Source organism: Bidens hawaiensis, unplaced genomic scaffold (assembly GCF_021521415.1).
Source record: "Bidens hawaiensis isolate Kalapana, Puna unplaced genomic scaffold, B.hawaiensis_p1.1 tig00031446_1, whole genome shotgun sequence".
In the NCBI taxonomy this organism is placed as follows: Eukaryota; Viridiplantae; Streptophyta; class Magnoliopsida; order Asterales; family Asteraceae; genus Bidens; species Bidens hawaiensis.
The window spans coordinates 170,741-181,337 of NW_027495292.1; positions in this window are offsets into that span (position 1 = coordinate 170,741).

Sequence of the window (10,597 nt, forward strand, 5' to 3'; positions counted from 1 at the left end):
ACACTTCTGTCTGTTACAATAGCCAATAGGTTCACACATATATACATTATATGCGCGCACCGCAAGCAGGGCGTAGGTCCGAAAATATATACGAGTTGAATATGAGCTTTAGAAATATAGCTCTCTTACGTTAAACGAGTTGAGCCTAGGCTTTGGTCAACTTATTAGTCATTTACACCCACTATGTTAAACGATTGGCTTGTTTATATGACAAGTATTATTATGTAAAATGATACATTTTATTTGTTTACCTTATGAAATTATTGATTGCTGAGTACGAGTGACTTTTTTTTAGGCTGCTGATATTGACCATCTTGCTACTGCGTTTTTTTACAACTAATAACAATCAATTCAAGATACTTTCTTATACTTCAATACTTGTACTACCTTGCACAGGTAATATAACTTTCTTTCTTTATGGCAATTACTCGAAGGGCATTTTGGGTATGGGAGTGTTTGAGATGTTAACATAATTTTTTATATAATGGATTGAAAGTCTGCTGGTTTTTTCTTACCTGATTAGCTCATATGTTTTCTACAGTGCATGCTTTATTAGGGCAGTTTAGTCATTTGAAAGTATTGCAAGAATCTAAGAAATTTTGAAACTTTCTTATGGATAGAACTTGTAGGGTTGTGCAGCGAAACCAAAAAAACCCATCCGAAACTGAATAAACTGAAAATTCCAAACTGAAAGCTGAACCGAAACAAAAACCGACGGTTCGGTTTTATGTTTTTGTAAAAACCAAACTAACCGCGTGATTTTTTTTCGTGTAATAAAAACCGAACCAAAACGAATTTCTATATTTTTATTTTTATTTTACATGATTTATAATAATTGAATAAATAGTTAACAATTAATAAATTAACTATACCTAAACTCATTATTTTTGGTCAACTTTCTTTTCGGCCTAAAATTTTCAACTTCAAATGGTAACAACCAAAACCAAAACAAAAACCGAAAAACCAAAACTGATCAAAAACGAAACTGAACGGTTTCAAAAATCCGAAACCTTAATTTTGGTTTTCGCTTTGGTTTTAGCCCAAAATCGCACTAAAGCGCACCATAAACACACCTAGATGATACAACTACAAAGGTTAATATTTGTCTATAGTTCTATATTCTGAGAATTGAAGGCGGGAATTATTGGTCCATTTGGGATAGTAAAAGCAATATTTATTTGAATTGGTTTGGCCGGTAGGGGTGTAAATGAGCCAAGTCACTCATGTGCTACTTGAGATCGGCTTGATTTTCATGACGGGTTTAAACGAGCTCAAGCCTAAAATAAACTTGTTTAAAAAATATACATGACATTTACTTATAGATTTTGAGTAGGCTTGCGAGCCTTAATGTGCCCAATATTATATAATTCAATTTAATGTTTTAAACCTATTTATTTATAGGATAATCATTATTATTATACATAATTTAGGTTAAAAATAACTAAATGATAAACGGGCGGAATTCGGACTTTTGTAAGTTAAAGAAGCTTGTGGTTAACTTGAGCCTAAAATAACCGTGTTACATAAGCGAGCTTGAAATGCACTTATTGAGCTTCAGTACGTTCGTGAGCCTAAATGAAAAAACTAAAACACTTATTTTGTCTCATATGTCGCCATGTGGGTACATGAGTTCTCAACAAATTCAACGGTCATGGATTTGCTAAATGTATAGGCCAGGGAAACTCAATGTGGACCAAACGAAGAATCAATGTGGAGGTTGAACCATAACCGACCCAAGTTGCAAGCTGAAAATGTGGGATTTGGTTGAGTAAACACCAAGGATACCAGATAAATCGTTAACAGAGTACAAGGAAGAGATTCAGAGCATGTATGACTGTGGTGTATCTGTTGCAACTACAACTAGGAAACAAGACATTTGTGTAGAAGTATATGGTTGTTGGGTGGGGAAGATAATAACTTCCGTTTGCAGGTTACAAGGTTGTAAGTGTCTAGACTCTAGATAGAAAATGGTTTAGTTATTTCTATCTTGATTATTTGTAATTTCTATCTTGCAAGAATGAAGTCGGGTTAAAAATAAAAAATGATAACAATACATCATACGTTTCTCCAACACCCTAAAGTACATGAACAAGAGTAACCTGTTATATGAATATTTTTTAAAGAAAAAAATTTGTTGTTAAATTCTTATGTGAAAATTTAAAGGCTGTTAACTATTAGTCAGGTTTTGTTGCTGTCAAAAGAGGGCAGCATGCACAGTTTTATGCTCTGCCTTTTGTTATTGTCAAAGTGTACTTTTCATGTACTTGATTGCTGTCAAACAAGAAATCTTTTACTTTCATATACATCATGTGAGTTACAACCAGTTTAGGTCCATAAGATACCAAGCATGCACTTTGACTTAGATTTATACGCTTCGGGATGCGCATTTGCAATTTTCTCAACCCAATTCTAACACACAATTTAATTTTAATTTGTCATACCTAATTTCGTCCCACATTTGTTTAATAAGCAGCAAGCGGTTGCAACATCTCGGAGTTTCAATATGGTAACCCATAAAAACAATTATTTATAGTTTTTTTTGCAAATCTTGAACCGTTTTAAAGCATGGGTCAAAAAGTTTCAACACTGGTTTTTTTATCATGAGTTTACGCATCCATAGAAACGCGTTCGTTGCTCGGTGAATCAAACTTTGATTCAATATCTTTATTAGAATGTTTAGGTTAATTTAATGTTGCATATTGAGACATAGGAAATATAATTTCAGGATACATCCAAGACCGTTGAGAATGATTAACCCAACTATATAAAGCCATGTATGCTTTTATTTTGAACTTGATAATTTTTATGTGAACAGTGCTTGAAAGGACTTCATTAGCAATGGCATACACAGATTCCATGGATACTCATATCAGCACCTGCTAATTTTTTCACCATAACCTGCATCAGAATTTGGAATTAACGGACTTCCGCCCTGTTGGAAGAATGGTTCATTCCCTCGTATTGTAACTCTTGCAACCCTTTCAATGCCTCCCAGATGGATGGATCTATTACCATTGCCCATAACTTTGACTCTCATAGTCAAAATCAAAATTAACATGAACACAGACGGTCAAAGGAGCAAATCGAAGATCAATTCCTCCATAATTTACGATGTGTAGTCGAACAAACGACTAATCAAGTCTCGGAAACTCATTGCGAAGCAAACAATACCGGTTATGAGGTTCTAAACCAACAAATAAGTTAGGTTATTAAGAGCATGTACAGTGTATAAACACCCGAAACAAAAATCGAATCATAAACCCGACATTTAATAATCAAATTCTGATTAAAGATCACCAAGAGTATCGGAACACTATTCTGATCAAAATGATAACAACTTTAAGTGTATAAATAGAGTATAAATCCGATTAAGCAAGATTTCAAAAGCTGTAAAACCCTGATATCAAAATCACATAATTACCCTATCAAAACTGTGTTATTTTTGACGAAAATCACAAAGAAATAACCATCTATACCTTACGAACACAATGGTATAGTCAAAAGTTTGAATTTCGGTGGTCGAAAAATCAGAGAAAATTTGAACAGGGTTACTTTAGTTGTAAGGAAGATGAGTGAATAGTGAAGGACGATTCGTTTCACGCCGTCCTTATACACCAAGTACTTACACGCTTTTCAAGGTACGAATTACACAAATTCGTTAAAAATTTAAATAACGAAACAGCCAATTCGTTAAAGAGAATATAATACGTGGCATAACGAATTAGAATCAATTCGTGTCTTGATTCGTTAAAAATGTATAACGAACTGGAATGTTTCGTTACAAAGTGCGGAAGCGAATTGGATGGACGAACTAGAATGTAGTTCGTTAAAATCATTCAAATTCGTTATCCATAATTAACGAATTAAAATTTTATTAGATTTTAACTCTAAATAAATTAAATAAATCAAATGAATTAAAATAATTTAAAGAATTAATAAATTTAAATTAATTTTGAAAGAATCATCGAGAACTTTTCTCTCGATAATCGAATACCTTAAAAATCCGTTTCACTTTTTGAAACCGATAAATAAATAATTTAAATAATATGTAAAAACGAAATAAAAAATATTTTTGGTATTTTGAAATAAAGAATGTATTTACATGAAAAAAATCTGAAACAAGAAATATAAAAACGTTTTGTATTTTTTTTTAGTTTGAGCAGAGAATCATATTGACTAAATTGCCCTCCCATCACAGTTTTATATTTCAGCAATATTATGACTGGCGTTAAGTTGGTCATTGGTATTGTTGTCCACTTAAATCTAATAACAAACTTTCAAGTGTTTTTGTGATATGATTAATGGTTCAATTAGAGCACAAAATATCAGAAACTATTAGCCTCTAATCTCGGTTCAAGCTTAATTTGATTTTTGCCATATCACCCCAACTTGACTTAAACCATTATATTGTAGATTAAAAATTTGAACTTTATAAAAATTTACGAGCAATGCATTGATTTTCTTTTACTATGAGTGAGTATGCATGAGTCCATCTGTTGGCTTATATACATTGTATCCCCTGTGGTCCGTTTCTTAATGGTATTAAGACGCGCGCAAGGGAGGAACAATGTATGACTAACAACGGATTTTGATCAAGTCAGTAATTTGGATTTGCACGAAGTACAGCAGCGATCAAGTTTAATGACTTTGAGTTTGCTCTAAAAGCGAATGAAATATTCATGCATATGAATACCCAGATGATTAAGCCGCATAAAGACTCACAGTGTCCAGAATCTCAAAGCCTGTTATTTGGTTTATTTTGTTTTTGGTGATTAAACAATTATAAGGCTTGAGCATGACAGGTTATTACATTTCTGCCATCCTCACAGAAACTTTTGATAGAGACTAACACCTCTTTCAATTTGGAGTTTCTTTATGTTTATATCACTTACTTTACTCTACTTGTTTGTTTTAAGACCTACCAATGCACCAATGCAATTAAGCACACAGTCTTTTAAGCTTATTTCTTGCTGGATTTGGGGTCAAGATAGTCAATGTACTATCATTTTCTCTTTTTGCTTCTAAAACTCAAAATTTTTTAGGAGCATAAAAAATCTTTTTGTCTTTTTTCAATGTTGTTATAAACAAAAACAACCTTCACAATCTTTTTGAATTTTCGGATTTTTCTGTACAAACTGAAATCACAATCTTTTTGGATTTTCAAATTTTAAAAAGTTTTGGTTTTTCAAAAGTTTTTGATTTTTCTAAAATTTTCAAATGTTTTTGGATTTTATCTATACAAACGAAAAGCACATTATTTTTGTATTTTCTAGATTTTCACCCCCTAAAAACCAAAATAAATTTTAAAAGGAAACGACAGAAAATAAAGATAATCATCCTTGTTTAAGTATATCAGCGAGAGTTTTCAATTCATTTAAACCAAGCAGAAATTGAAAACTCGTTTTGTTAAAAGCTTTGGTAAATAGATCGGCTTTCTGAAAGTCAGTATGTACTTTCTCAAGGTCAATTAATTTCTTCTCAATGCAATCCCGTATAAAATGATATCTAATATCGATATGTTTTGTTTTTAAATGTTGTACGAGATTCTTTGTGATAGAAATTGCAGCAGAATTATCAATCAAAATAGGAGTAGTAAGAAACTTCAAACCGTAGTCGCGAAGATGTTGTTGTATCCACAAAACCCGGGAACAGAAACTCGAGGCTGCAACATACTCAGCTTCGGCGGTTGAAGTGGAGACCGTTGTCTGCTTCTTACACTGCCAGGAAACAAGCCGGGTTCCTAAAAATTGACATCCTGCAGTCGTTGATTTGAAGTTGATCTTGCAACCTCCATAGTCCGAGTCTGAGAAGGCAGTAAGCTCAAAATTATCGTCCTTGGGGTACCACAACCCGATGTCTGGATTTCTCCTCAGATACTGAAGTATTCGCTTAACTGCAGCTAGGTGAGTCACTCGTGGACTTGCTTGGAACCTAGCACAAAGACAAACAACAAACAAAATGTCAGGGCGAGAACCCGTTAGATACATTAAAGAAACGATCATGGCACGATAGAGGGTAGGATCAACGGTATCCTCCAATTCATCCGGCGATAAATTGTGACCCGTGGAGAGAGGAGTAGAAGGGATTTTTCCGGCAGGTATCTTGAATCGGCTCAAGACATCGTTCACAAACTTGGTCTGGTGAATAAAAATTCCGTTTGCAGACTGGTAAACTTGCAACCCTAAAAAGAAATTCATCTCTCCCATCGAGCTCATCTCGTACTTCGTTTGCATGGACTTCTAGAACTCCTTACATAACGTGTCGTTTGTAGACCCAAAGATAATGTCGTAGACATAAATCTGGACTAGAAGAAGATCATCACCAACAATCTTATGAAATAGAGTGCAGTCGACATACAGGGCCTTGTTTAATCAGTCAGATGGTCGGCGAGCGTGCCATACCAAGCTCTCGGGGCTTGATGTAGACCATACAAGGCCTTGTTTAATCGGTAAACTCGGTCAGGATAATCAGGATCTTCAAAACCCGGAGGCTGTAAAACAAACACTTTCTCGTGTAGTTCACCATTGAGAAAAGCACTTTTAACATCCATTTGATAGACCTTGATATTCTTATAAGCAGCATATGCCAGGAAGATTCGAATCGACTCTAATTTTGCAACTGGAGCATATACTTCTGTGTAATCAATACCCTCTTACTGATGAAAACCTTGCACCACTAAACGTGATTTGTTTCTGACAATCACTCCTCGATCGTCTTTCTTACACTTAAATACCCACTTAGTCGGAATAGCTTTATTGACTATAGCAGGTTTGTCGATTAAGTTCCAAACACCCAAACGTGCAAATTGCTGTAATTCTTCTTGCATAGCTTCTACCCAAGAAGGATCTTGAAGAGCCATACGAGGCGTTGTTGGTTCAACTTGAGATAGAAAGCAAGTGAATTTAGCAATATTTACAATTCCAGAGGAATGTAAGTCAGCATAGGCACACAATACGTTATTCTCACTTGACGAAGCAACTTGATGATGTGTTTGTACACCCACATCAAGGTCTCCAATGATGTTTTCCTGTGGATGATTCCATGAATCTGAAGAGTGGGATTCTCAGGAACAACAACATTATCAAATAAATTATTGTAATGTTCACCAAGTTCAGGAGATGAAACATTGTCACTGTCAAGTGTAATAACTTGATCATCATCAGAAGAAGAAGATAAATTATCAACAGTAACTAGAGAAACAACATGTGGTTCTTCAGTTGGAGCATCAGGTCGAGATTCAACATCATTAGAACTTGAAAATCTTGGAATGGCCAAATTATCTTCAAAGTATGCTCGAACCAGATCCTCATCGATGTGTTCAGTGGAAGGAGTAAATGAATTAAATAAACCATCATAGTCAAACAACCAGTCGGGACCTTTCCCTTGAGGAGGAGTAGTGTACTTTTGACAGTCCACATTATACCATTCCTCTACACACCCAGAAGTGAAATTAAATACACGTTTATTTGGAGATGCATATCCCAAGAAATAACCTTCGATAGTTTTTTCTTAAAATTTACCCGCATCCTTCTTCAACATTGTACATGGACACCCAAACGGTTCCAGGTACTTTAAATTAGGCTTTTGATTGTTCAAAAGCTCATAACTTGTCTTCTTGAGTCGTTTAACTTGTAAAACCCGATTAAGAGTATAGCAAGCTGTATTCACCGCCTCATTCCAGAATTGGACGGGAAGCTTAGAATCAGCAAGCATGGTTCTTGCGGCTTCAATCAAGGTTCTATTCTTTCTTTCAGCAACGCCGTTTTGTTGAGGTACATAAGGTGCACTATATTGTATGTAAATTCCTTTTTGAATACAAAAGAAATCCAATACAGTGTTTTTGAATTCAGTTTCATTATCACTTCGAATTCTCCTCACTTTTTGTTTGTATAGTGATTCGATCTTAGTAATAAGGTTTTGTACCAAAACAGACATTTGATCTTTCGAATTCATAAATAACACCCATGAGTATCTTGAATAATCATCGGTTACCACAAGACAATACCAATCCCCAGAGATACTCGCACGATTCACGGGACCAAACAAATCCATATGGAGTCGTTCAAGAGGAGTATCAATGGAATTAAATAACTTAGAAGGATGAGACTTTTTCTTCTGCTTGCCATTCTTCAACGAAACACCCTCAACTAAGTCATTATCCATTAAATAATTCATCTTACGAACATGTGTGTGACCCATTCTACGATGTCATAGAATAAAATCCTTCTCGGTTGCTTTGGAGACAAAACATGTTTCGATAGACGTTGATATTTTAGAACTCATATTTAATACATAAATATCATTTGATCGGGGTGATCGCATGACAACCATGTCCTCGGGAATCACGTAACCCGGTTTCAAGATAAGACACTCTTTATCAGTAAATACCGTGGTGTACTGCTTATCGCAAATTTGCGACACCCTTAATAAATTATGATCCACCTTGTCACAATAATTGACCTTTTCAAAAGTAATGTGACCATTCGAAACTTCACCTTCCTATGTGATCATGCCCCCAGAATTCCCAAGCTACATAACCTCCTTGAATATTTCTTACGTTGGTCAATAGGTTGAGATTTCCAGTGATATGACGAGAACATCCGCTGTTCATTATCTAGTTTTCACCAGACACAGTCTTGGATGTACCTTTTACACACAAAGTAAAAGTGATTAGTTCAAAAAGGCAGCCCAGGCCTCAGTCTTGGGCACCTTTTGAGTTTCTCTTGGATCAGTAATTTGAACAGACTTCAACTGTTGTTCAGCAACTTGAGAATATGTTGCAGGCATCCTATAATTTCGTCTCAGATAAGCAGATTGAACAATATTTGAATTCGTGTTCCTACATACTTGCTCAGTTGGAACGAATTTTGGTTTCACTTGACGATGAGTTTCATTCACATGAATTACCTTTCGAGGATTCACGTTAGAAAACATGATATGTGTATCATCCTCACACGACATTGGTCGTTTCAAAATCTCCTTTATCACAGGAATCGGTTTAGAATGATCCTTGACAAAAGGATGGAGATTTTGAGTTTTCTGTTGACCACAGCTTCTCAAAAAGCAACTTCGCATGTCAATATAACCATGTTGAGGTCTGGCAGAAACATATGCAACCGAAGGTTGATAACTTACATTTTCAGTGAATCGTTTGGCCAAATCATCAGAAGTGACAGACTTCTTTTTCATGTAAAAGTCAAGGTTAGAACAATTGGAAAAACTTTTCAATGTATCTGTTCCAGTTGATTTGACAAACTGAACCCTTTTAGCTTGTTTTAACAATTGTTTTGCTTTCATTACCGGGTCTGATGAGTTCGATGTTTTGGCACAAACATATTGACGTTCCAACTCTTTCAACTTGCCAGTTTCATTGTAAAAGACGCTCTCAATTAGTTCTTGTTTAATGATACTAATCGAGACATCTTTTTCAGTTAACATCGTGTCCATACCCTTTAACTTAAAAACTCTAGCAGATGATGGCTTAGAACTAGGAGGATTAATGAAATGCATCAATTCCTCATCTGAAATTTTTGGTTTCTCCGATTTCTTTGCCTTCACAGGTTTAACTTTCACTTTTTTTGCCTTTGTCACATGAGGCTTGTGTGAACCATACACAGCTTCCTCAAATTCATGAGGATCGCAAAGAATATGATTAGAACTAGGAATGTTCTTATTCTTGTGTATAACCTCTGGTTCAAATACATACTCAATAATTACTTTTTCAACATTCTTAACAAAGACTTTGTTGCTTTCAACATGAGGTTTTGGAGGAGCAAATTGGGTTTTAACAGTTTCAGATTTAACAAGTTTAGGATTTTCTGAAATAACAAGTTCTTTCACAATTACCTCTTCTTCCTTTTTAGCAAAAAGGTTAATTTTATAATCATTGTGAAATGGTGGAGGAATCTCAACAAAACCTATCCCTTTCTTAGAATCCTTTTGTTTTCTAGATACTTCAATAATTTCATTCAACAAGAATGAAGAGTTTTGAAATTTACCCAATTTGTTCTTCAATTCAAGAACCCCATTCTCATGTTCGGTTATCTTTGAACGATGTTTCAAGATTTCTTGAAACTTTTGGTCATTAATCGTCATTTTCACAGATAACTCAGCTTTGAGATCATGGTTACTTGTCGACAATGCTTCAATCTTTTCTCGAGATCTCATTTGAGATTCAAGGGATTGTCGATAAATATCCTTCAGAGAAGCAATTTCTCTCACTAGATTATCATTATGATTCTTTAAAGATTCTAACTTAGATTTGTTAGATTCACATTCAACACATGTTACCTTAATAGATGAAGTAGCAGAGATAGAATGACTAACCTCATTGATCTTTGCCATGCAAGCAAACACCGGTGGAGGCTTGTCACAAGAATCGTCAGAATCAGATTCAGAATCATTGTCAGAGGAAATTTCACTTCCACTTGCATCTTGGAATTCTTTTGTCAGCCCAAACATAGCCAAATTAGCTTGAGTTTCATTACATAACAGTCGTTGTGACCAATCATTTCCATCAACTAACATTGCCTATGACCCAGAAGTAGATGGTTTCTTTTCAGCATCACTACCTCGTGGTGTAGAAGAATTTTGATGT